Source organism: Dipodomys ordii, unplaced genomic scaffold (genome assembly GCF_000151885.1).
Source record: "Dipodomys ordii isolate 6190 unplaced genomic scaffold, Dord_2.0 Scaffold39, whole genome shotgun sequence".
Taxonomy (NCBI): Eukaryota; Metazoa; Chordata; class Mammalia; order Rodentia; family Heteromyidae; genus Dipodomys; species Dipodomys ordii.
Genome location: NW_012267255.1, coordinates 12731372 through 12759315, shown reverse-complemented (window position 1 = coordinate 12759315; position 27944 = coordinate 12731372). Strand labels below are relative to the sequence as shown.

General features: G+C 44.6%; 1 pseudogene; it reads left to right on the top strand.

The window, feature by feature from the left end:
• Nucleotides 1–756: 756 nt before the first annotated feature.
• On the top strand, nt 757–12764 carry LOC105987083 (annotated as a pseudogene).
• Nucleotides 12765–27944: the final 15180 nt, after the last annotated feature.

Sequence of the window (27944 nt, the reverse complement as noted above, 5' to 3'; positions counted from 1 at the left end):
AATCATAACATAATTCTAAAAGATGATTAGCATAACCAGTGGTGGGAACTGACCAGGTACTGGGAATTGGCTGTTTCATGGAGTTGATGCTCTTCAAAATGATTGGCTAAAGCAGATGGTCTGAGCCTCAACTGAGTGGTCTTTAACTTGCAGGAACATCTGGAACTTTGGGTTTTTCCTGTTATCTGCTGATTAGCTGCAGTTAGTAGAATTTACCATAAAGAGAGAGTTGTTCCTAGAATTTGGGCTCAAGGGGATCAAGGGGAGTTGCTGACACATTTCCTGGACAAAATGGAATCCAAACCTAAAATTGCCATATTTTGTTCAGGCCTCAGGGCTGCAAGTCTTTTTGTTTGTTTGTTTGGTCAGTCGTGAGACTTGAACTCTGGGTCTGGGCATTGTTCCTCAGCTCTTCAGCTCAAGGCTAGTGCTCTACCTCTTGAGCCACAGCACCACTTCCTACAGCTGCAAAGTCCTTATGACAAGAGTAAACCTGCAGTCACCAGCTTTCCAATAACACATCAATTCAACCTCTCAAAGTGTGGCTTCTCTGTTTCTCACAACTGAGTTCCCATAAAACATGTGGAGGCCCTAGTAAGATTCCAGTATCAAGGAGGGCACCTAAGTTCCTTGAAGCCACTAGCAGATGGCCTCAGTTAGCAGGCTGCCAAGGGACAGGAACACCACAGGGGAGATGCCCCCTGAGGTATTCTAGGGTCCTGTGGCTTTTCTGCTTCTCCGACAGCCAGTTCGTGGATGCCTGATATGCCACTAAATCTTTTTGGAATCATTCTTTTTGAAGTCACTTGGGAATTTTCTGGAAGTAAGTCTCAGTTTTAATTTGTCCTCTTATTCTATTAATAATTCTGTTTTCTATTTTCGGGATTGATCCATCTGGAAATGGGGAGTTAAGGAGAGCAAACATGCTTGAGAGCCACTTCTTGTTCCTCTGTTGCTAACTAGATCAGAGAGAGCTAGGTCATTGTGTGGGAAAGGCCCACTCAGCAGACTCTCATACTGTAGAGAGTTCTGCAGGGAAATCTGTGATCAAGGCCTGACCAGTGTGCTCTCAGGACAGTAGAGTTCTGTTTAAGGCTGAGCTGGGGACCCACTCATGGTTGGAATGCCCCCAACTCAACCTTTGTTTTTTTTTTGTACTTTCATCTTGATCTTGTCATACTGGTTTCTTAAGAATTGGTACCAGTTTGCATTGTGGATCCTTGTTTTTGATGTCTTTGTTCTTTAATTAGACTTCACTATGGGGGGAACCAAAGTCTGCTATGTCCCCTCCACATGGCAGCAGTTGGAGGTACAGCACAAGTAGCCACAGGTCTGGCTCAGACATCTAGCTAATCCTGGCAGTGTGGAATTGTAAAGTGCTCTTGTCTTAAATTGGATATAAGATAATTAGGCCACCAGGTGGCTATGAGTTTAGCTTCAGATGACTCCCACCTGTTTTCCATCTGTGGGTATTTAAAGGTCAATTGGTATGCTAATGTGCCTTGTTAGCAGAATCTCTTTTCCTAGGCCCTGAAGAAAAGAGGATATGTAACGTGCTTTGTTAGAAAAGCACATTGGTCATCTGTTAACAGTAAGATACTGTATTTAGTTGTTGGCAAAAGTATGTCTTGCCACTGAAATTCCAGAAAACATATGGCTGGTATTCATTTTTGCGCACTTTAAGATCTTTGTGCACAAGTGGTGTGTGTATGTGTATGTATGTGTGTGTGAGAGAGAAAGAATATGTGAACATATTCAAGAAAATCTGGTATTTTAATGCATAAAAGTTGTTAACACTGTAATCAAGAGTTATCTGACTAAGCAAAAATGTAAGTATTTGGAGGACTTAGGGTTTGCTTCCCTCCACTGTTAAAATTTGGGGCTAAGTATTATAAATTTGAGTATAAAGATTCGTTTATCACTGTCAAAGATTACCCATTGTATCTGTCTGAAACTGCTTTGGTTTTATCCCAGGAATCAAGAGAAAAGAACATGTAAAAATTTAGGATGTGCAGGTGGCCCATCTTTGCTTCTGTTTCTTTCTTTTCCTTAAGACAGACACTGAAACCCTGACAGCAATTTGGGTAATATGATTAGTATTCCTAAAAATGTCTCATGGGATGTATTAAAAAAAATGAAAAAGCTTTAATAGGAGGGTTAGAAAAGAAAAAAGGTTAAACTCTTTGTGTAATGCAATTTGGTCTCAGTATAAGTTAGCATGTAGAAACCTAAATTTCAATCCTATTTTGCAATTAGATGCACATTGGGAAAAGCAAAAATGTTCTGAGATTCCTTAAGTTTGTTGTCTGGACTCTTAATGCAGTGCCAGCCTACATATAATTCTTGCATTAAGAAAAAAACTGTTATTTGAGTACAGAGGTTTTCTAAGAATTAACTCAAACTGGAGGGGGGAAAATGCAGTTTTAAAATCAGACTGCAAAGAGGCAAATAAGTGTTTACCTAGTGTTTCAAGGTTTTAAAGGGTTATTTAAATGCAAATTAGAGTGCTAACTGGGGATTAAAAAGGCTTCCTCTGGCAAGTAACAATTGTCCTGTTTGTTTCAAAGTGGAAAAAGGAAAATTTATTTTTGCTGTCTAATGTCTGTTTCCCAAAGATATGAGCTGCCTTGGATACAGATCCTTTTTCCTGCATTCTTCCTTGTAATCACAAAGGTTTGACTTAGTAACTGAAGTATCCCGTTTTCAGATGCCCCCTCACAGACCACCAAAGACCACAATCAATGCAAACAGCAAAGAGTCATTTATTGCAAGCTTGAGCTTGGTCCTCCACACACTCCATAACCGGTGACACTAACAGGTCCCGAGCGTAGAATCAGCACAGTTTTTATAGTATTGAACAAACAACTTTAAGGAATTTTTACATAAGAAATTACATGATTGGTTAACATTTAAAGCAAGATAAGCTGGGCAAATATGATTGGTTGACCTCTACAGAAAAATATCCTTGGTCCATAGCTTGACCACAAACAGTTATGAGTCACACCTGGACCAACAGTATGCCTGGCACGTTTCTCCCTGGGCTCTGAAGAACCAGTTGGTCGGAACATTATATGGTCAGAACATTATATGGTTTTAACTGAAACTCTTAGCCCTAGGTCACTCAGGGGCAAAGTCACTCGGGGGCAAACACCTGCCTTAAGCAGACACCATCTATGGCTCCAAGAATTGTTTGTGCATGACTTTCTGTCATAAATTCCTAGCATTGGGGTTAAAGTGGACCATGAGTTAAGTTGCAGAACTGAGATGGGGTCTTAAGTAAAATGGAGTTGCTTAGGTTTCTCATTCCCTCCTCTTCTAGAGCATCAGGGACCAATCATGGTCCCCTAATTGGCATGGTCTTTTATATTTACAGTTTGGGATCAGGACCTCAGAACTAATAGATGGACTGCGCTGATCTCTTTTTTTTACAAGGTCTGATTGTGAGTAACAAAATTAACAGTACCAAAGGCCCTTACATTTTTTTCAGTCCTGACTCCATATATCACAGCTAACTTAATTTTATACCAGCTGTACTCATAAGCTTCAATTTTTAAGACATACTCATACCATTTGCTACATACTTAAACTTTCTGAGGTTTGTCTTCTTTACAAACATTTTAAGACAATCCTTACTTTTCAAATCCTTTCTTATCCAGAAGATACAAGTTTTTCCCAATTTCTTTCTCAAGGCTTTCTTTACTACCCTCCTCTCCTTTACAATTCCTTGAGTTTCTTTGTGGCTAGAGTTTAAAACTGCCCTTCCCCCCTTCTCCCCCCCCCCCCCCCGTGGCTTGTGCTTGTGGAACCAAGTTATCTCAGAATAGCCTCAAAGCACCACTGGGATGTAGAAGCTTGCTAGATTTTAAGGCTAAGAGCAGGGCTGAGTCTCATTCCTTTTACTACCTGCATTGATAACACACTCAGGTTATTACCATACCAGAGCCAAACTAGGCTGTGACTATAGAGTGGATTTCCAGTCACTATGCACTGAAGTGCCTAAGGCAAGCAAGCCAGTGATATCCTTGCCCCCAGTATCTACTGTGGGAATAGAGAGGGTTTCTGGATATCACCCAAAAGAATGTCCCACAAGATCTTAGTTTTAGCAGCCTTCAACCGGAAAGCAGTCTTAGGTAATGGAATGAGGCAGGAGTTCAGTCTACTTTTACCACGGTGGAGGTGGTCTGGGTGACAATGTAGATTTCCTCCAGGTGACTGTCAGGCTGCCATTGAACCTTACCCATTAAGGTATGAAGCAGCAGCAGCAGCAACAGCAGCAGGGTCTCTCAGTGGCCCCAAGGGACTGTCACACCTCATGCTGGGCTGCAAATTTCTACATAGACTGGTTAAGGATACATTACATAGGCTTGGCAGGCTTTGGCCCCATTGGTTTTTAAGATTGTTTAGACAATAGCCCAGGACAATTTACCAAAATGACAACTTTTTTTACTAACCAGATATTTTTGTAAACAGACACAAAAGGCTTAGTGTTGTAACTATCTCTGACAGATGCAGTCTCCACACTTGCACACCTGTTAACCCTATTCTTTATGCCTCTTTTAAAAAAAATAATTATTTTATCTATTTTGCCTCATTTTCCCAAAACTGACTCTGGATTCTTGATCTTAAAAGGGGGTTGATGGGCGAAAGTCCATCTTCTATAATTTCTTCAAGCTGACTTCAGGAGCATTGATCCTACCTAGCCAGGAACCTATAACCTTAGCCTATTTTACAAAGAGGCTATCAGGGTTAGATGTCATTAAGAACAATATTTAACTTTTGAGAACTGCACAGACCTTTTCTCCGGCTACAGCAGTGTAGCTTGTATAGTACTCTGGTTTGCAAAAGCATCTTTCTGGATGGCTTAGGAATGTGATCTCTAGCGACCCTAACAATGCCTAAATTACCTGTGCAGGCCTTCAGACAGATGTCAATAGAAACACACTTTCAGGTTTACAAACTTTTTCTGAGCAGATGAATTTCATGTAACTGGTACCAGCTCAAAAGTTACTGCCATTTAGAGCTTTTGGCACATACAGGGATTGAAATTTAAACTATCCCTCATATTTTACAACCTTAGCTTTTTAGTACTATCACAGATGACTGACAAGTTCCTGTCCCTTACAAGGTAGTCATGAACATTAGGCATACTTACAAACTATTTTCCCATGACCTCCTGGCTCTGACTAGTTTTGAAGGGCCACACACAAATGACTCTAGAATCTGACATTATTTCTGCCATCCAAGCAGTGGCTTACTGCCCCTGGATGCTTGACCATTGCTTTCATCCCAGGAGTGTCTTCTTTACACTAGGATAAAATGCCCCATTGGCATTTCCCTTAGAAGGTAACTGGACTTGAACTCATGGCCTGAGTGTTGTCCCTCAGCTCTCCAGCTCAAGGCTAGCACTCTGCCACTTTTGAGTCCTAAAGCAACTTTGCTTGCTCTTTCAGCACTCTGCTGGCTGAGTAGAGGTGACAGTCTCACAGGGACCTTTTCTGCCCAGGCTGGCTTCAAACCAGTTTGCAGATCAATGAGTCTTATAAAAGGCCACTTTACTCCAATTAAAAGCAACAAGGTGGTCAACATAGAAGTAGCTTTGAAGCATGCTCTTACCTGAAATTTATTAAGAGCCAGGGTTACATTTGACAAACTTGTAAGAATCCTCTGTGCTTTGCTCAGAGGGCTTGCTGGAAACTGTTAAAAAAAAAAAACCTATAAGAGCAAACTGGAATAGCAATTATTTTGGTAATCCTAATTTTTCCTTTGTGCAGTTTGAGGCAAATGTTAAGAACAATTTTACTTTTAAACTTTATATCCAAAAATCCATTCCTAATTTCTTAAAGCCTTTTATTAATCTCTTTTAATACTTTATACTTTAGTTTTCATTTGCATTTTGAAAAAAATCCCTTAAAATCTTGAGGCCAAGTGTCACTCTTTGTCTCTTGGATGCTTGTTTTAAAACAGATATACATTAAAAATTTTAAACTCAAATGACAATTTTTCCTTAATGCAAGAATTACAGTCCCCATCACTGTACCAAGAAGCTAGACTTAACACCTTTATAACTTTTAGAGACATCCTAATTGTAGAACATCATTGAAAGCAAGTCACATTATACAAATAACTTGTTAACCTTCTTTTTAAGGCCTTCTTAATTTTAATTTTAATGCATCCAAGGGGCAGTTTTAGCAATACTAATCAGATCACCACATTACCAATTTTTACCATCATGTTTCCAGTGTCTATCTGCAGGGAAAAAGGACAGAACAACAATGGGCCACTTGGCCCCTCCTATGGAATGGGCACGCACCCAATCCGACTCTTTAGGGTTAGATGAACTGCGTTTGGGCAAGTTTGCCCTCTTTTACCATGCGTGGACTCCTCCCAGGGCCCATCCCACTATCGGTGGACTCCCCCAGGGTCTGTCCCTCTATGCATAACCAGCTGAACTGCACTTTTGCCTGCTCACCCCTCACCCCTAAAGATAGATCTTCTGTTGGCTTTTAAGTTTTTCCCTTTTTTTTTTGGTTCTTGAATAAACTATAAAGTTTTAGACAGACAGAACAGGTAATGTTTTTGACAGTGTTAAACTAACCTTTACATTTAAATTTCTAATATTTATCCCCAAATTTTAGCCAAGGGAACTAAATCCCAAACTGCCAATGCACTTTAAAATATTAGATTTTTAAATACTGAAAGAAGTAAGGATCCGAAACTAACCTTCAGTAGAAGCAGGTGATTACCCCCAAGTGGTGTTGCCCCCCAGAGACCTAGGGCTAAGAGTTTTGGTTCTGAGGAAAACCATATAATTTTCTGACCAACCAGTTCTTCAGAGCCCAGGGCGACACATGCCATGCATACTGTTGGTTTAGGTGTTACTCATAACCGTTTGTGGTCAAGCTATGGACCAAGGATATTTTTCTGTAAAGGTCAACCAATCATATTTGCCCAACTTAGCTTGCTTTTAATGTTAACCAATCATGTAATTTCTTATGTAAAAGTTCCTTAAAGTTGTTTGTTCAATACTATAAAAACTGTGCTGATTTTATGCTCAAGTCCTCTTAGCGTCACTAGTTATGGAGTGTGTGGAGGACCAAGCTCGAGCTTGCAACAAACGACTCTTTGCTGTTTGCATTGATTGTGGTCTCTGGTGGTCTGTGAGGGGGCATCCGAAAATAGTGTTCTTCATCTGGGGGCTCATCCGGGATACCCCCCCTCCCCCCAGAAGCCCACACAGACGACCAGCAAGTCCTCTAGCTGGCCAGTGAGTAGGGGTGCAGCTGCTTCATGTTGAGTGTTTCGTGTCTGACTTGCAAGTAGGGTTTTGTGACTAGCAAGAAACGCGCTATAAAGTAGCCAACAGGCCAGTGGAAGACATTCCCCGGACACTTGGGGGAAGCCCTCCTGAGTGGGGACACTGGACCTCCACTGTCTTTTGCCAGACTTTGCCCTTGGACAAGGAAGTCCAGCCTCTGCCACTGCGCGTTAAGGGTGGATTCGAGATTTGCCTAAGGGCACTGACCCTAAGGTAGGAAAAACCACCGCCCTGGTGGGGACGCTGGGCCTCCACAGTCTTTCGGCAGATTTCGCCTGTAGACAAGTATGTCCGCCCTCGACAACTGCAGGTTAAAGGTGGATTCAAGTGCAAATCTCCACGAGCATGCTGTCTCTATTTCGTCTGTGTTTGTCGTTCTAATTCGGTGCCTCTTTTCCTTGATCATTTTACTTTCATTTTCAGATCAGAGAGCATCCTGGAACCTCCCAAAACAGGCAGCCAGCGGCTTATTTCACCCCAGCCACTCTCCCCTTTTAATCCTTTTGGAGTTCCAGGAAGATACCAGGAGCTGACTTATTCCCCCGTAAAGCCTCTTTTTGTGCACCAGAGTCACCAACCCGCGCCAGTGACGACTTTATCGATTCCTTTTTGGGTGCCTCCTCCTTACAGTAATTTCCTTCTTGGGTTGGGTTCTCTCCCACCCCACAATGGGACTCAGAGTAGTCTGAGTACTCCTTTGACTCTCCTGACTAGGGCCAGAATAGTCTGAATACTCCTTTGACTCTCCTGACTCTCCTGACTAACCATTTCAAAGACAGGGCCCACAACTTAAGTCTTGAAATTAAAAAAGGCAAGCTAATCACTCTTTGTTGTTCAGAGTGGCCGGCCTTCGAGGTGGGATGGCCTCTAGGGGGCACTTTTAACTTGTCAATTATTCAGGAGGTAAAGTACAAAATATTCCTGCCTGGAAAGTGGGGACACACAGATCAGATTCCTTATATCCTGGTATGGGAAGATCTAGTAGAAGACCCCCCAAGGTGAGTACCCTCCTTCCTGTTCCCCACTTCTGGTGCATCCGCCATATTGGCCCTGAAAGGCCCACAGGCGCCTAGTCCATCAGCACCCCCTCTTCTAGCAGATGATGACCCAAATCTCCTCAATACTCTGCCCCCACCTTACCCTGTCCCATGACCCCCTGCAGTGCCCTTGGTTCCCAGGGAGGCGGAAGCAGTAGCGCTGAGGGGGGGCGGAGGGAGGGGAAGAAGTCAGAGGAGAAGATTTGGATGGCCCTGCAGGGAGGATGCGGGGCCGCACCCTTCAGGCCACCAGTCCTTACCCTCTGGATTCGACTGTGGCCTTGTCACTTTGGGAGATCAGGCCACCGGATGACACGGGAAACCCAGGACTCCAATATTGGCCCTTCTTAACTAGTGATTTATACAATTGGAAGTCCCAAAATGTGAAGTATTAAGATAACCCTAAAGATTTGATTACTCTTTGAGACAGTGTAATGTTTACTCATCAGCCCACCAGGGATGACTGCCAGCAGCTGCTTCAGATCCTGTTCACCACTGTTGAAAGAGAAAGGATACAGGCAGAGGCCCAGGAAACTGGTCCGGGGAGATGACGGGCAGCCGCCATTAATCCAGATCTAATTAATGCCTCCTTTTCCTTGACCAGGCCCCCTCCTGACGATTGGGATTACAATAAGGCTTCAGGCAGGGAGAGGCTACGGGTCTACCGCCAGACTCTAATGGTGGGTCTCTGGGCTGCTGCTAGCAAGCCCACTAATTTGGCCAAAGTATATTCAATAATGCAGGAAAGGAATGAGTCCCCCTCTAGTTTCTAGAAAGATTGATTAGGCAGTACACCCCTATGGATCCAGGTGCCCCTGAAAATCAGGGTGCAGTAGTTATGTCCTTTGTTAACCAGGCAGCCCCAGATATTAAAAGAAAATTAGAGAAGCTTGAGGACTTGGAGGGCAAAAATATTCAGGACTTAGTGAGAATAGCCCAAAAAGTATACAATAATAGAGACGCTCCAGAAGAAAAGTGAGTACTAGCTACCAGGGAAATGACTAGGATGTTAGTGGCGGCAGTTGAAAAAGGGTCAGGGGAACAAATGGAGCAAAGGATGTATGGGGTGGGAGTGAAAAGACCCCAGAGACAGCTGGGTGGCCGGGGCGGGGGACTAAGGCCAGAGCAGTGCACCTTTTGCCGTGAGACAGGACATTGGGCTAAGGAAGTCCCAGAAGGGAAGAACAGAGATCTAGATGATGCCCCCCCAGAGACCAATGTTAATGGCTACTCCTCCAAAGGACCACTAGGGGCAATGGGGTTCGGATCCCCTCTCCAAACCCAGGGTAACTCTTAAGGTGGAGGGGACCCCAGTAGACTTTCTAGATGACACAGGGGCTCAACATTCGGCCTTGATTGAGCCTAATGGAAAAGTTTCCAACAATGCTGCGTGGGTACAAGGAGTCACTGGAGTAAAGAAATACCCGTGGACCACTAAGAGAACTATTGACCTTGGGACTGGGAGAGTGACCCATTCATTTTTAGTAATCCCTGATAGCCCTACCCACTTCTGGGTCGAGATTTGTTGACTAAGATAGAGGCACAAATCCATTTTCACCCTGACGGCCCTCAGGTAATGGACTCATGAGGTCAGCCATTTCCTATGCTGACATTGGCATTAGAGGATGAATACCACCTTCACCTATAACTGCAACCTCCAGACACAGACATCAATTACTGGCTGAGCAGGTACCCCAGGGCTTGGGCCAAAACTAGAGGGATGGGCCTAGCAAAACACCGACCAGCCCTCTTTATTGAGTTAAAACCAAGGGCTGATCCAGTCAGGGTCTTCCAATACCCCATGACCAAGGAAGCCCAAATGGGAATAACACCCCACATTTGGAGGCTATTAGAGCAGGGGGTACTACGCCCCTGCCGGTCTACCTGGAATACCCCACTGTTACCGGTCCAGAAGCCCAACTCCAATGAGTACCGGCCAGTACAAGACTTGAAGGAAGTAAATAAGAAGGTCATGGACATTCACCCTACGGTACCTAACCCCAATACTCTCTTGAGTGCCCTCCCGCCATATAGGACCTGGTGCACTGTCCTGGATCTCAAGGACACATTCTTCAGCCTGCCCTTGGCGCCCAGGAGTCAAAATCTCTTCATATTCGAATGGGACTAATGCTGAAAAAGGCATTAATGGCCATCTGACTTGGTCCCGGCTTCCCCAAGGTTTCAAAAACTCACCAACCCTGTTCGATGAGGCTTTACATGAAGACTTGGATGAGTTTCGGGAAAGCCACCCTGGCTTGACTTTACTACAATATGTGGATGGTTTGTTAATAGCTGCAGAGACTTGGGAAGAGTGCACTCAGGGAACGGAGGACTTACTCCAGACTTTGGGTAACCTAGGGTACCGGGCATCTGCAAAGAAAGCCCAAATATGTAGACCAGAAGTGACATACCTGGGGTACCTTCTAAAAGAGGGGCAGCATTGGCTGACTGAGGCAAGAAAAGAGACTGTCCTTAAAATACCACAACCCAAACCCCTGTATGAGCTGACCACAGAAAAACAGCCTTTTCAATGGACAGAAAAGGCAGAGCAGGCATTTCAAAGACTAAAAACAGCCCTGCTGTCTGCACCGGCCCTGGGGTTGCTGGACATCTCTAAGCCTTTCTACCTCTAAGTGGGCAAACATAAGGAGGTAGCAAAAGGGGTCCTGACACAGCAGCTGGGACCCTGGAAGCCACCAGTTGTGGCTGGATGGGCCCCATGTCTGAGGATAATAACGGCCACCACGCTCATGGTCAAAGACATAACAAACTGACCATGGGGCAGGAGTTGTACGTGGCCCACCCTCACCCCATAGAGAGTGTGCTGAAACAACCTCCCGACCGTTGGCTCAGCAATGCTTGCCTGACTCACTACCAGGGACTCTTACTCAACCCCCTTAGAATCATCTTTCAGGCACTGACAGCACTCAACCCTGCAACACTATTGCCAGCCCAGACCTGGAGGCTCCCTTCCATGACTGCACACAGATCCTTGCACAAGTTCATGGGACCAGAGAAGATCTCATCGACCAGCCACTGCCGAACACAGATGTCACCTGGTTCACTGATGGGAGCAGTTTCATCTGAGATGGCAAGAGGTATGCGGGTGCCAAGGAAGTCTCAGAGACCAAGGTGATCTGGGCTGAGCCCCTCCCCTCAGGGACTTCGGCTCAAAAGGCAGAACTCATAGCCCTCACTCAAGCTCCGACTTTGGGAAAAGACAAACGGCTGACAGTCTATACCGACAGCCGATATGCCTTTGCCACAGCCCATGTACATGGGGCCATTTATAAAGAGAGAGGACTATTAACAGCAGAGGGAAAAAACGTAAAAAATAAGGAAGAGATTCTTGCTCTCCTAGTGGCGCTGTGGCCAAGAGACTGGCCATTGTCCACTGTCCTGGACATCAAAAGGCGAGAGACAGAGTATCCAGGGGCAACAACTACGTGGACAAAACAGCTCAGGAGGTGACCTTTCAGGTGGTGCACGAATTGGCCCTTAACTTCACAGATCCAGGGCCCCAAGAATTGCCTGGGGTACCCCAGTACACAGAAGAGGATTTAAGCTGGTTAGAGGGATTGTGCCCATGGGCACAGTGCATACAGGGATGGTGGCAGGACTATCAGGGAAAGATCATAGTTCCGGAGAAATTAGGCCACCAGATTTTACAAAAAATGCATCAAGCCACCCACCTGGGAGAAAGGAGAATGCAAGACCTGCTAAGTCACACGCAGCTTAAAATCAAGGGTGCCACTTCCAAAATTCAGTGGATTGTAGCAGTTTGCAAGACATGCCAACTCACTAATCCGGGACACTGGGCTTGGGTACTAGAGAAAGGAGGGACAGGCTAGGAGCATACTGGGAGATAGATTTTACTGAAGCAAAACCAGGAAAGTATGGGTACAAATACCTATTAGTGTTTGTAGATACCTTCTCAGGATGGGTAGAAGCTTTCCCCACGAAAAAGGTTTGCTCAGGTAGTAACCAAGAAGTTGTTGGAGGATATTCTCACCAGGTATGGTTTCCCCATGATGATAGGATCAGACAATGGACCTGCCTTCATGTCCAAGGTAAGTCAGGGATTGGCTTCCATCCTCGGGGCAGATTGGAAATTACATTGTGCTTATTGCCCCCAAAGTTCAGGACAGGTAGAGAGGATGAATCGAACCTTAAAGGAGACCTTAGCCAAATTGACCATGGAGACTGGCGGAGACTGGGTGGCCCTCCTTCCTTATGCCTTATATAGGGTCTGCAGCTCTCCCTATAAATTAGGAGCTACCCCTTTTGAAATTATGTTTGGCTTGCCCCCACCTGTTATTCCCAGCCTATCAAGTCATCTAATTGTGGAATTTGATGATTCAGAACTGTTGCGCTCCTTATGGACGCTACAACAGGTTCACCAGGACATGTGACAGGACCTCCTCCCCAGACACACAAGTTCCAACCTGGAGATTGGGTCTACGTCAAGAGACACCAACAAGAGACCCTAAAGCCTTGCTGGAAGGGACCCTACATAGTGCATCTCACCACTCCCACCACTCTCAAAATCGACGGACAGTGTAGCCACCTGGATTCATCATTCTCACGTCAAATCAGCAGAGTCGGCCCACGTGAGAGACTATTTTGTAAAGGGACAGGAGCCCAAGTGGGAACTGATTCCAAGCCATAATTCTAAACCCCTAAAGTTAAAATTGTGCTGTAAAGATGTGGCAGGGCCTAATGAGTTTAATAGGAGTTTTTGCCGTCCCTTGGGTTTTGGCCACCCCCTACCCATCTAAAGAATATATATGGGAATGCCGAAAAACTGATTCAGGGGAGGTAATGCACAAAACCCAAGCCTTAAGTCATAACACCATCCAATTTAATACAACCACCTGTGCCTTGGTCCCCTGTTATTCTTATAGCCCCTTTTACATGTGCCCTAGTACGATTTCTTCTTGCAATCAACCCGGGCATTACTATTGTGCCCACTGGGGCTATGAAACTATAGCGTCTGACTGGGGGGGCCGATAATGACCCAGACATTACAGTGGGAAGATTGCCCCAACAGGATGACAGACTGCCTACCACTATTGGAGGAGGAAAGAAATCTGTTGGTACTTGGGGTGGTACAAGGACAGGGAAGCCCCCCTGTCGGCATACGACTAGTGACATCTTCAGGGGTAGCTATTTTAAAGATAAGGGTCATAAACCCTGTACCCACATTTTTATTAGAATCAAGAAACCCTTAGACCCAAAGTGCCTATGGAAAGATTTGGGGCCTAAGATATTATGAACAGGGGACCAACCGAGGGGTGGGATTATTATACAGAGGCTGGAAGTTCAGACTCTGCCCCAGCCCATTGGCCCCAACCCTGTACTAAACCCTGATCCCAGCCCACTCAACCCAGTAACCCAGCAATAGCATCCCCCTCTACTCATACATCCTTCCTTATTAGTCCCCCGCAAAAAAATGAAAATATTACACAGGATACAAAAGACCTCATAGACCGTTTCTTTCCCTTAATTAATGCCACTTTTGGCCTGCTAAACAAATCTAACTCTAATGCCACTTACAGTTGCTGGCTTTGCTTAAGCCCACAGCCACCGTATTATTTGGGAATTAGCAGACATTCTGATAGGAACAACAGATCAAGACATAAAAAATAACAGTTCCCCTTCATCCTGTAAGTGGGGACAGACACCCAAAGTAACTTTGGGAGACATACAAGGGCAAGGGCTATGTGTTGCTACTGAAAAGGGAAAACCCGCTTTGCACTATCATAGTTTTTGCAATAGGACCATTGTTCCAAAACCCTTTTCCACTTTCCTTGTTGCACCAAAGGGAGTATGTTTTGCTTGTACCTCAGGGCTTACTCCCTTCCTTAATCTAGCCTTGTTTAAAAATAGCTCCTGGGAAGAACTGTGTATAACAGCCTATATTTTACCTAAGGTGTAATACCTTGAGGACACTGACGAGCCACTCACCACAGTTCAGAGCCTCAGACGGAACTTGTGTTGATTCTGGTACTAGCAGCAGGGAGCATAGCGACCTCCACAGCGGTTGGGATAACTGCTCTAGTACAGACCTCTGAATTTTCCTCCTTAGCAGGTCAAATAGATTCTGATCTTCGAGAAGTGCATAAAAACATTGAACAGCTGACGGAGTCTCTAAACTCACTGGCTAAAGTGGCACTTCAAAATAGGCAAGGGCTGGATTTATTGTTCCTAGAGAAAGGGGGGCTATGTGTAGTCCTAGGAGAAGAGTATTGTTTCTGGGCCAACCACACAGGACCAATTAAAAACAGCCTTGCGGCCCTAAATAAGAGACTAGATGAACACAAAAAAAGGCAAAAAGAGTCTCAAGGGTGGTTTGAGTCCTGGTTCAACATCTCACTGTGGTTGACCACTCTGCTTTCTGCCCTCTCGGGACCCCTAATACTCCTTTTACTTGCCCTCACTATCAGGCCCTGTGTAATTAACAAGGTTTTATCCTTTATTAAAGAAAGGATTAACACAGTACAGCTGATGGTGCTGCAGACCCAATACTAGCCACTCACCAAAACTGGCCCTCACATGGAGTTGCAACTGGGGATCCACGATTGGCTTCCTGGGCCTGTAGAGAAAGGGGGGAATGAAAGAAGTAAGGATCTGAAACTAGCCTTCAGTAGAAGCAGGTGATTACCCCCAAGTGGTGTTGCCCCCCAGTGACCTAGGGCTAGGAGTTTTGGTTCCGAGGAAAACCATATAATTTTCTGAGCAACCAGTTCTTCAGAGCCCAGGGAGAAATGTGCCATGCATACTGTTGGTCCAGGTGTGACTCATAACCATTTGTGGTCAAGCTATGGACCAAGGATATTTTTCTGTAAAGGTCAACCAATCATATTTGCCCAGCTTAGCTTGCTTTAAATGTTAACCAATCATGTAATTTCTTATGTAAAAGTTCCTTAAAGTTGTTTGTTCAATACTATAAAAACTGTGCTGATTTTATGCTCGAGGCCTCTTAGCGTCACTGGTTATGGAGTGTGTGGAGGACCAAGCTCGAGCTTGCAATGAACAACTCTTTGCTGTTTGCATTGATTGTGGTCTCTGGTGGTCTGTGAGGGGGCATCTGAAAATGGGGTACTTCAATACCAGATTTTCTAATTTTTAAGTTAAAGAATCCTTAGAAAACTATTTAAAACAATGTGAAAGTTCTTTAAAATTTTTGGTAATGTCCAAACCTCATAACCTTTTACATTTTAAATTTAAACTCACCCAGTTGTTACAGCATGTTGACAATTCTTATCCTGAACATGTTCACAAACACATACAAAACACACACAGATACTAAAGCGCGTAAAAATCAAAATCAGTTGTACGTACACCTTCTAAAGTTTTTAAACAAAAATTTAAGACAGTATTTCTTTTAAACTAAGTACCTTTGTTGAGCTTCATTTTCCCAGAGCTTGCTTGTTTAACAAGGCAATTCACTAATTAGTCTTTTGAAACCCTTCTGTGGGAGGAGGGCTGGGGGAGGGGGTCCCCTAAAACTAAATTGGCCAGATTTGTTTATCCAATTTTAGACAAGAGCACTTTACAAATTGTTACATTGTCAGGACTAGCTGAAAAAGTCCAAATCAGGCACACAGCCTTCTACACCCTCCCTGCCCGCAGCCTCCACAAGGAGAAAATGCATCTTGAGGCTTGAAGGGAACCAAACTAGTCCAGCAACCTTTCACGCCTCACAGGGAGGGGGGCATAGCAGGTCTGTGACCGAGCCCAACCAGAGGCTAGAACTTTTATTCCCCCAGAGATGTTCAAATAAATAACAAAAACACAAATAAACACAAAAACCAAGGATCCACACTTAAAACTGGTACCAACTTTAAAACAAAACTAGACAAGACAACAACAGAAGGCTGAGTTGGGGACTAATGGGCCCCCAGTTCATCCCTACCAGAACTCTGCACTGTTCTCACTCAGCAAGCTGAATCCAGGGAGACTGCTGAGTGAGCCTGCCACCCACACCCAGAACTTCCCTACCTCAGAAAACAAAAAACACACCGAAGTAAACAAGACAGACACGTGGCCACAAAGACAAAATCAGGTCTCAGTGAATGGGGCAACATCTCAAATCCACTTACCAAGGGACTCAAACCCCTCTACTCATTCCAGAGGATTTTTCTCTTTCTTTTTTCTTTTTCTTTTTGTCAGTCATGGGGCTTGAACTCTGGGCTTGGGCGCTGTGCCTGCACTCTTCAGCTCAAGGCGAGCACTCTACTGCTTGAGCCACAGCACCACTTCCTCAGGAGGATTTTTCTTTTAGATTCCTGCAAACATTGACCCAGGGGCATTCCAAGGCAGAGGAGAATTCCCAGTCATCTTGGGGCAAGGGAAAAAAGTCCCTAGTGACCGTCCCCTCAGACTGACAGGTTCTCCCCCATGCTCAGACCCCCCGTGCCAAGGCCTGAGGTTAAGCTCTTACTGGGTGGGACCACTTGCAGGTGGTCAGTGGCAGTTTGAAAATGAACAAGGAAAAAGAGGCGCCAAATTAAAACGACAAACACAGACAAGACAAGGACAACATGTGCATTGTAGGCTATTAGATGGACAGTGCCAGACACATCAGGGGACTCGAACTCCTTCAAAAGTGCCAGACTGCGGACTCGAACCCCCGCTAAAACAGTCTACCCTGTAAACTATCTGGGGACTCAAACCCCTTCCTCGATAGTTTACCCCCACTGGGGATCCAGGGGACGTCTCCCACTGGCCCCGCTGGCTACCTTATAGTGCGTCAGCCAAGGTTTCTTTTTTTTTGGGGGGGGTCCGGTTGTGGGGCCTGAACTCTGGGCCTGAGCGCTGTCCCTCAGCTCTTCAGCTCAAGGCTAGCGCTCTACCACTTGAGCCACAGCACCACTACCGGCTTTTTTACTCTTGCTTATGTGGTGCTGAGGAATCGAACCCAGGGCCTCAGTCATGCAAGGCAAGCACTCTACCACTGAGCCAACTTCCCAGCCCCAGCCAAGGTTTCTTGCCAGCCACAAAACCCTACTTGCAAATCAGCACAAAACACTTAACATAAAGCAGCTGCACTCTACTTACCGGCCAGCTAGATGACTCACTGATCAGGCGTCTGGGTGGGCTTCTGGGGGGGCATCCCGGAAGAGCCCCCATCTGAAGTACCCCATTTTCAGATGCCCACTCACAGACCACCAGAGACCACAATCAATGCAAACAGCAAAGAGTCGTTTATTGCAAGCTCGAGCTTGGTCCTCCGTATACTCCATAACCAGTGACGCTAAGAGGTCTCAAGCATAAAATCAGCAGTTTTTATAGTATTGAACAAACAACTTTAAAGCAAGCTAAGCTGGGCAAATATGATTGGTTGACCTCTACAGAAAAATATCCTTGGTCCATAGCTTGACCACAAATGGTTATGAGTCACACCTGGACCAACAGTATGCATGGCACATTTCTCCTTGGGCTCTGAAGAATTGGTTGGTCAGAACATTATATGGTCGGAACATTATATGGTTTTAACTGAAACTCTTAGGCCTAGGTCACACAGGGACAAAGTCACTCAGGGGCAAACACCTGCCTTAAGCAGACGCCATCTATGGCCCCAAGAATTGTTTGTGCATGGCTTTCTGTCATAAATTCCTAGCATTGGTGCTAAAGTGGGCCATGAGTTAAGTTACAGAACTGAGATGGGGGTCTTAAGTAAAATGCAGTTGCTTAGGTCTCAATTAGTGTCCTATATCCAGTTAAAAATTAAGAAAATGATTGTTTAATTGCTGTTTCAGTTTTGCCTTTACAGGTCTTCTGTAGCTATTATTGGTGGACCCACAGAGGGACAGATGACTCTTAAAAGTTTGTCAGATGTAACTTTGACTCTTAATAAGTTCCAGATAAGCCATGCTTAGAAACTCTTTTTATTTATCTCCTTGTTGCTTCAGTTGTAGTTAAGGGGCTATTTGACAGACTCATTTGATCTGAGGACTGCAGTTCAAAGCCAGCCCAGACAGAAAAGTTCCTGTGAGATTCTCATTCTAATTGCTGATTAACCAGCAAAATGCTGGAAGTGGAGCTGTGGCTCAAAGTGAGAGAACACTACCCTTGAATGGGAGAGTTCAGGGACAGCACCCAGGCCCTGAGTTCAAGACAGCCACTAACCAAGAAGGGAAAAGCCAACAGGGACATTTTCCCATCCTGGAAAAGAAACCCCTGGGACAGAGATTATCCTGGCAGTAATGGAGTATCCAGAGGCACTGCTCAGATGAGAGGAATGGTGTCAGATCCTGGAGTGACTTGTGCTTGGCCCTTCAAAAGTAATCAGAGACAAGACATAGAACATAGCATGCCTTTCTAATGCCCATGTCTGTCTTCTTTGTAACAGATAGATGCCTATCAGTCATCTGTTATAGTGAGTAGCAAAAAGCTAGGGTTGTCCAATGAGGAATAGTTTAAAATTAACAAAAATCCCAGCCCCCAGTATTTGCTCAAAGCCCTAATTGGTAGTAAATTTTTGGTCTGGCACTTGCCACATAAATTCATCTGTTCAGAAAAAAATAAATTGTATCCAATTGGGCATGGACCTGAAATCATGTCCTTACTACTGGGCTGTCTGGGAACCTTCACAGGCTGCTGTTATGCATTGTAAACCAAATGTTAGCTTTCCCAGGCAGCCAGGAAAATATTGCTGCAGACTAGAGTGCTAAACAGGCTGTACAACTGTAGTCCAAGGAGAAATCTGTGCAGTTGTTAAAAGTTAAACATTGTATGTAATTTTTAGTTTGGAGCAAAAATATTGCTCCTAATGACATCTGATCCTGGCAACCCCTTGGTAAAATAGGGTAAAGCTTTAGGTCTCTGGTGAGGCATGGTCAACACCCCTAACTCAGCTTGAAGAAGTTACAGAATATAGATCTTTGCCCATCAACTCCCCATAAGATCAAGAGACCAAAGTTATTTTGGGAAAAAAATGAGTCAGGATAGATTAAAGGAAGAGGCATGAAAAACAGTGTTATGGTTATTGGCTTAAGCCTTCTATGTCAGCCCAGGAAATCCTAGCCTTATTGGAGTAAATCTAGTTACCAAAAGTTGTCGCCCTGGTACATTGCCCTGGGCCACTGCCTAATTGAAAACCAGTGGGGCCCCTAATTCAAAGCTGGTGTATTCAGACAACGCAACCAGAAGAATATTGTGAATTTTCACTTTAGTCAAGCCCCAACCTGCTAGCCAAGCTAGTTAAGTTAATAATGCTTTCTTAACTTAAATCTCAGCAGAACTTGCAGGCAACTCAGCAGGAGGTGTGTAAATGGTCTGGGAGACACTGCTACTGTCTAGCCCAGATCTAGCCCATCTCTTACAACTTAGAGATTCTGCTTGGGTTAAGAAGTTCAAAAATGGGCTGGGAAGGTGGCTCAGTGGTAGAGTGCTTGCCTTGCATGCATGAGGCCCTGGGTTCGATTCCTCAGCACCACATAAGCAAAAAGAAAAAAAAGCCGGAAGTAGTGCGGTGGCTCAAGTGGTAGAGCGCTAGCCTTGAGCTGAAGAGCTGAGGAACAGCACCCAGGCCCAGAGTTCAGGCCCCACGACCGGACCCAAAAAAAAAAAAAAGTTCAAGGCTGGCCTTGCAGCCTTTTAGAAGGGACCCTACATCATCATCCTAACTATCCCCACCATGGTGAAGATAGACAGAACCACTACCTGGTTCCATCACATGCAGCTGATTCCTGGTGGCAGGCCACTTTGGATCAGTTGAAACTAAGATTTTTCTTGTATGACATTCTTTGTGGTACGTAGATTTGTAAACCTTACCCAGCCTGGCCTGGGAAAGGATTTCTGGTTAAGTTGTTTTAATGCTAATAAAACAATTCTAGCCCAGGAAAACCTCCTTTGTAAACTTTGGGTAAAGTAACTTTGTTAGGGTTTTGGTCCTAAGGGCCCAATGCAGCTCTCACTGAGAAATCAATTATTTGATTTCATGTACATAAAACCAGTGAGGAATGATATAAGGATACTGGGTCAAACCAGTGCCATCTTGGTCACATGGTAGATGATAGGGAATTGGTTCTAACTGCTACCATCTGGGCTTCATGGTAGAGGCAGGGAAGTTCCACCTCCAAGTGTTAGGCATGTCCAAATTCCTTGAGGCAGGGACATGGACTTGGACACATCCAGGTTACTGGACCTGTCAGTCCTGTGCCTCAAACTCCTTAGATTCTCAAGTTTCCTGTGACCCTGCCTTCTGACTCTAGCCCTATTTAGGCCTGGACCAGCTCAGACACCACTATACCATCCCTCATGTCTCCTTGCTCTCCTCCAGCCACCATTGCACCCCACTCCAGCTGTCCACCGGAGTTGATCTGGCTTGTTAGTATTGTTTTTCTTCTCTTTCTTTTCACTCCTGCTCTCAAAGGGCTGCAGGTCTTTGTGACAAGAGTCCACCCACAGTCACCAGCTTTCCAATAAGACACCAGATTCGATCTCTCAAAATGTGACTTCTCTCTTTCTCATGATTGAGTTCCTATACAACAGAAGTGGCCTTCCCCACTCTACACCTTAACTGTCGCCAGGTAGAAAAGTTCTTTGAAGTGGGAGGACTGTGCCTAAGAATTCCAGATAGGTAGAAGCCATGAGATTATCTGAAGTCCACAGTGGGAACCCAATGAAGCCCTTATAATTGAAAAGGTACATTTGATTGACAATTCTAGAACACAAGGCAAAGCCTCTCCAAGTATTTTCTAGGCCATTGCAAATGGACCAAATCTGGACATCACCACCCCAAAGAGAAAGGGGCAGGGGTTGGGAGTTGGAGGATTTCATGTATTTGAGAAGATCAAGGCCACATTTTCCAAAATGGAGTCTTAAAAGAGCATATAAAGAAAGTGGTACAAGACTGTTGTTAAAGAAGTGGTACTGTGGCTCAAAGTGGTAGGTAGAGCACTGGGCTTGAGCAAAAAGAGCTCAGGGATAGTGTTCAGGCCTTGAGTTCAAGCTTCATGGCCAACAGGCTCATTCCCATAATCCTAACTACTTAACTACTCAGGAGTCTGAGATCTGAGAATCCTGGTTTAAAGCCAGCCCAAGGTAGGAAAGTCTATGAGGCTTTTATCTCTAATTAACCACCAAAAAGCTGGAAGTGAGAGCATGGTTAAAATGGTAGAACACCAGCCTTGAGCAGAAAAAGCTAAGGGACGGTGCCCAGGCCTCGAGTTCAAGCCCCAGAACCAACACACACACACACACACACACACACACAAAATGAAGCATGCACAGGTGGAAAATAATGATAGACTAGGATAAAGCAAAAACAGCCTACTTACAAAGGTACATTTATACAGTGTGATTTAAAAGGATGACATGGAATGTTTAATTACCCAATACTATTACTTATTGCAGCTGAAAAGACAAAAGGAAGGGAGGGTGAAAGGAACAGTTAAAAGAATAATGAACTTTGTTCTAAAGACATCCAGTCAGAGGCAACTTCCCAGAGAGAAACCCAAGGAAACAAATACTTGGAGCTTATGCCCTTCCCACAGGCTGAACCCAGCTGGAAGCCAAAGGAGACCGAAAGCAATGTGGGTGAAGTCTGGAAAGGTCACACCTGAAAGGCAAGTGGGGCATAAGTGGCCACAGGAAACTGGACTCAGTCTCTCCAGTTCATTAAAGCTATTCTGAAGTCAGAAGGCCTGAGTCAGCCTGGGTTACTACCTAATTACTATGTGATACTGGGCAATCTTGTTCTCGCATCTGTAAAATGAGGAAATAATAATACCTACATCTCAGAGTTGCTAAGAAAACCAAATGGAAAGATACAGAAAGGCCTTAAGCCGGTGTTCTGCATAAAGAAACCAATGAATATGTGATTGTTTCTTTCCCTCTCAAATTGCTAAATAATATCTATACTAAGCAGGTATAAAGGGACCAGGCTCAGGTGGTTTGTGCTCATAAACGTAGCTATTCATGAGAGTGAAATCTGAGGATCAAGTCTTTTTTCTGTTTTTATTTTTTCTTTTCTTTTCTTTTCTTTTATTGTGAAAATATCGTACAGAGGGGTTACAATTACGTGGGCAAGGTAATGAGTACATTTCCTATCAAGCATTGTTGCCTCCTCCTTTGTTTCCCCTTCCCATCCCTTCCCATCTCTTACCTGCTCCTCCCCCCTCCCCCCCCAGGATCAAGTCTTAAAGCCAGACTGACCAGGAAAGTCCATGAGACACTTAGCTCCAATTAACCAACCATAAAGACGCCAGGAATTGGGCTATGGCTCAAGCAGTAGAAGGCCATATGCTCTCACTGGCTTTTCCCTCTTTTTTGTGCTCATGGCTGGGGCTCTACCATTGGAGCCACAACTCCACTTCCAAGGTTGAAGTTTCCTTTGTTCACAAAGTGCCTGTAGCACTCTAACCAACATTCACTATCCCCTCTCAGAGAACAAACAGCTAGCTTCCTTTTCCTTGGCTACCAAGCCAAGGGAACTTCAGCATAATCTGACTGATTTATGCCACCTATCGGGTGGGGCGGGACCATCTTGGAGCCCATAAATGTTTCTGGGAGGATTGGGAGTCCTGCCTCTCTCACTCCATCCCAGCTCCTAGAGGAAGGAAGACTACTTCAAAGCCTCCTGGTTGGGAAACATCACTATTCTAGAGTGATCAGAAAGGGGCTTATTCTCCCATCCCTCATTCAGCTGGTGCCGGACATTGTTCAAGCCCTGAAGAAACAGCAGAGAGTGAAATGGACCAGGCCTCTGCTGTCACCAAGGGGAGACAGAAAATAACCAAGTAATCTCTTTGAGAGTAAGGGCTACTGGAACGATGAGGAAGTGCTGTTCTGTAGAGGGCTACTGGGGAGATGCCTCCAGAAAAGTGGAGAAAACAGGGAAGGGAGCATACACAGTGGGAGTAAGCACAGAAGAGGGCCCTAGGTAACAGGAGTGAGTGTGGAGGATGAGGAGATGAGGAATGGGCAAAGGGAGAGGGAGGGACGAGTAAAAATCATGCCTGTGTTCAGGCATGGGGAGGTGGGAGGCGGGGAGGAGGTGAACTAGGTCCTCTGGGGACCAGGCCTTGCCTGTAAACTGTGGGCTGCTGGCCTCCATGTCCCTGCCACTGCCCACCACACTTCTTCCTCATCACCGAGCTCGCCTTCCATGAATGGCTGAAAATAGGAGTGTTGCTTTCCCTGCCTGCCTGCCTGCCTGAGAAAGTGACTGCTGGTCCATATGGCACAGCTTATAGTCAGATTAGTTTGGTGAGGGGAGGCTGTGGACTAGGGTAGATCAGGGGCCATTTGTTACCAGACTCTGGGACAGGTGGAGGCAGGAAGGCTGGGGATGGGTCTAGGACAATAGATGAGGGCTAGATGAGTTGGACAGGGCGGAGATTGGGTTTGGGGAGTTCAGGAATTGAATGTGAGTGGGGTGGGTGGAAGGGGGGCACAATCAGATAAGAAGTGGCCTGGGTGATGAGAGAAGATGGAAAGGACTCTACTCTACATATGCTGTCTGTTCTGCTCCTAGCCTGGGAAACTCCCATTCATCTCAGATTAGTTGTAACCTTCTCTGGGAAGCCTACTTAGTTCCTCTTCTAGGCTCCCAAATTCCTCCACAGATACCTGCATGCTGTCACTTGTCACCCAGAATGCACTGTAACTTCTGTTCTCCTTACTGGATTATGCAGAAAGTAGAGTTAGGGTACTGTTCGTGGTTTGGTTTGGTTTTCCTTCTGATAGTGGGGAAAAGAGCAGAGGGTAAAAGAGATGGGGTGAAATTCTGAAATACATGTTAGAATATTGGTGGGAGAGATGAGGCTATGCTTAAAACCTCTGAGATGTTTCTGGAAGGAGGAGATAGAAACTTTTAAGTTAGTACCATATATGAGAAGGAAGTTTGATTATTAACTGAGAAGAACCCTACAAGAAAAACAGGGAAATATTAAACTAAGTTGACAGCTTAAGCCCTACAACAATGTGGAGGTCAAGAAGTGATGAGATCAAGTCTTTTGGATTTCCTGAAAGCAAGAATCACCTCTTTTTTGGGTCCAGTCATGGGCCTGAACTCTGGGCCTGGGCACTGTCCCTCAGCTTTTCAGCTCAAGGTGAGTCCTCTACCACTTTGAGCCACTGCGCCATTTCCAGTGTTCTGGTCATTAATTGGAGATTAGAGTCTCACAGACTTTCCTGCTCTGGCTGGCTTGAACTGTGGTTCTCAGATCTCAGTCTCCTGAATAGCTAGGATTACAGGTAGGAGCCACTGGCACCTGGCAACAATCACCTTTTAAGATGTAGTTATACAAGCCAGGTGCCCATGTCTCAGGTCTGTAATCTTAGCTACTCAGGAGGCTGAGATATGAGGGTCAAGATTTGAAGCCAGCCTGTGCAGAAAATTCTTCAAGATTCTTATCTCCAAATTGATCACCAATAACAAACAAATAAAGAAAAGTAGAAGTGTGGCTCAAGTGGTAGAGAGTCAGCCTTGAGCAGAAAGAGCTAAGGGACAGTGCCTGGGTCCTAAACTCAATCCCTAGTACTTGCACACACACGCACACACACACACACACACACACACACACACAAGTACAATCATACAATGCAATTATGGAAAAACTTACATGCTCAAGATTGACTTTTCCCTCTATAGAAATCAATGTAAGGTGGGTGCTGCACACTTAGCTTGCGTGATGTGTAAGCAGATGGCTTTGCAGCATTTCTCTGGGGGCTCATTTCATAATTAGGCCAATCACAACCCTCTGCAGAATAGCAGTCCCCCATCATTTCCTACAAGGCATTACAATATTTATTGTCTGTCTTCCTTCCATCACATCAGAGATTTTGTCGACTTCATTCTCTCCTGTTTCCCCAAGATCCCAAACACAGGCAGCTTACAATAGATAATCACATTTGACACTGCCCAGAGACATTTTTGACTGGTGGAGTTCTATTGGGGTACTTCTTGTGATGCACAGAACAGCCCCCAGAAAACACAGCATCATCAGACTCAAAATGTCAATTTTACCACAACTGAAAACCCCAGCCAAATGTATCCTAAATTAGCACAATAGGCAACTGTCTGGCCTTGGTCAAAATTGTATGGTTGTTTTTTTTCCAGTTCCATAGTACATCACAAGAGGGTGCTGTGAGATTCTTTTCGAAACCTTAAGCAAGGGCCTGAAGGTTTGTTCTTTCATTATTGTACCTAAATAGTCACAAGATGGTGCCATATCACTCCTCTTGAAAACTTCAGCGGCCAGTTCTTGGTTTGGTTGTTTAAATTATACCAGAAATGCCATTGTACGCATAACTAGACATGTTAGTTGAAACTTCCTTGTACAAGTATCTGAAGATAACAAAATATTATACAAAAAGAATATAGTTAGTATGTGTTTAATTGCAACAACATAATTCATGAGGTTAATAACAAACATTTTGTGAGGAAACATTTCAATGTTTAACATAGATCACATAGGTTTTTGTTTTCAGTTCTAGATTAAATCATAGAAAACTTTTTAGTCTTTGTTAAGAAAAAGTTCAATGGGAAAAAACACAACATTTTTAAATTACACTTCACTCATGGTGGCCTAGGTGTTGTGTCTCAGGGAGGCGGGGCTCTGAGGAGCTGCTGTAGATCTTTCCCAGCAGTTCACACCTGAGCAAATGAGAGGTTGATCTAGAACAAGGCTTCTCTTGTGGCCTGGGCTGTGTTCAAAGAAAAGTTCCAACTATGTTTCTACTATTGGTTTGTGTGTGTGTGTGTGTGTGTGTGAATTTATTTACATAAATTTTTATTTTAAAACTTACTTATATGAATAAATGAATACATATATATATATATCAACAAAATAAGTGACTTCCATACCAGACACCAGTGGCTCACACTTGTTATCCTAGCTATTCAGGAGTCTGAGATCAGAGGATCACAGTTCAAAGCCAGCCCAGACAGGAAAGTCTGTGAGACTCTTATCTCCAATAAACTACTCAGAAGTGGCACTGTGGCTCAAGTGGTAAAGCACTAGCCTTGAGTACAGAAACAGAGACAGCACTTGGTCCCTGAGTTCAAGTCCCAGGACCAACATAAAACAAAGAAAAAGTGACCTGGAGGTTGGGAATTATATATAACATAAATGTGTGTGTGTGTGGGTGTGTGCGCGCGCGTGCGCATGTGTGCATGTGTGTACTTAACAAACATAAGTGACTTGAGAGTTGTGAATTAGTAAAACCTCTTGTCCTGTTGTTTCCCATCCTGGAGGAGGAAGAGGTGGAAGAAGATGCATGACCTAAGACTAAGACTTTGTCTTAGTACCTTTCCACCATCACGCATCATTCTTAAAATAATGTTACCAATGCAGAGCTTTTACCTTTGCTCAGATAAGTACACTGAAAATTTGAGAACTTTCCATGATCAAACAACCAGGGAGAGGAGGAAACAGGAGCCAACCAGATAGCAAAGAAATGGCAAGTATGTGGAGTGTGTGTGTGTGTGTGTGTGCGCTCACGTGTGCACACACATGCTAGTACAAGAAGTCTTGAACTAAGGTGTCATGGTCTGCCTTAGCTTTTTCACTCAAGGCTGGCTCTCTACCACCTGAGCCACACCTCCACTTCTGGCTTTTTCATGGCTAATTGGAACTAAACAGCTCATAGACTTTCCTGCCCCATTTAGCTTCCAACTGTGATCCTCAGATCTCAGCCTCCTGAGTAGCTGGGAGCCCTCTGTGCCTGGCCAAACATGGAAACTTCTTAACAAAAGCTGACAACTGACTATCCACAACTTTAGTATTTGTTCTGTGTTGTCCAGGGAACCTACTGGAAACCTGTTATTGCTCTTAAGTTATAGCGTTGGCTACAGGGGCAGTGACATATAGATGCTGGGTAGTTTCTGGATGGGGTGGTAGGTGCTGCTTCTTGGCCCCCTAGGACCTGTCTAGTAAAAGCTACCTAGCTTCATCCAAGATGGTCGTTTCCTTCTTTTGTTTATTGATTTGCCATCAAAAGAAAAGTGCTTGTCAACAACTTGCATGCATGGACAATCTAATTAAAATAATTAAAGTAATCGCTTGTAGCAAAAAAAGAGGTAGTAAAACTAATGATTATAGAGTAGTGGCGTGGGAAGATGAACATTGCTGACATTCTTTAGGTCTAAGCAGCTCTGTCTGGCACAGGGACACGTAGACAATTTAAGAGATCCCTTCTAAGGATATGGTTTTCTTCTCTTCAACCTAGAGTTAACCTCTCTCTGCTCCTCATCTTGATTTTTAATTTCCTTCTTGGCAAGAACCCTCCGCTGGGTGGGTCTCCTATGTTTCCCACACCAGATTGTCCCTTGTAGTCTTGCATTTGGACTCTTTTCTTTTTGAACTCGGAGAATTATGAATGCTTAGAATCTAAGAAACTCAGCCCCACAGGCAGTTGGAGACCCCCTCCCTTTCCTAGGAGAATGCATGAGCCCTCGGCAAAAGAGTTTCCAGAACATTTCCAGTGTATGTTTGTCCGGCTCTTCTTGAGCCCTTTCAGAGAGGCTTCCATGATTGCTGAACATGGGAGAATGAGATTCCCCCCCCCAAAAAATGTTTTTTTTCCAAGTACTTTATCTGCATGTATGAAAATAGAACAATGGAACCTGTTGAAAG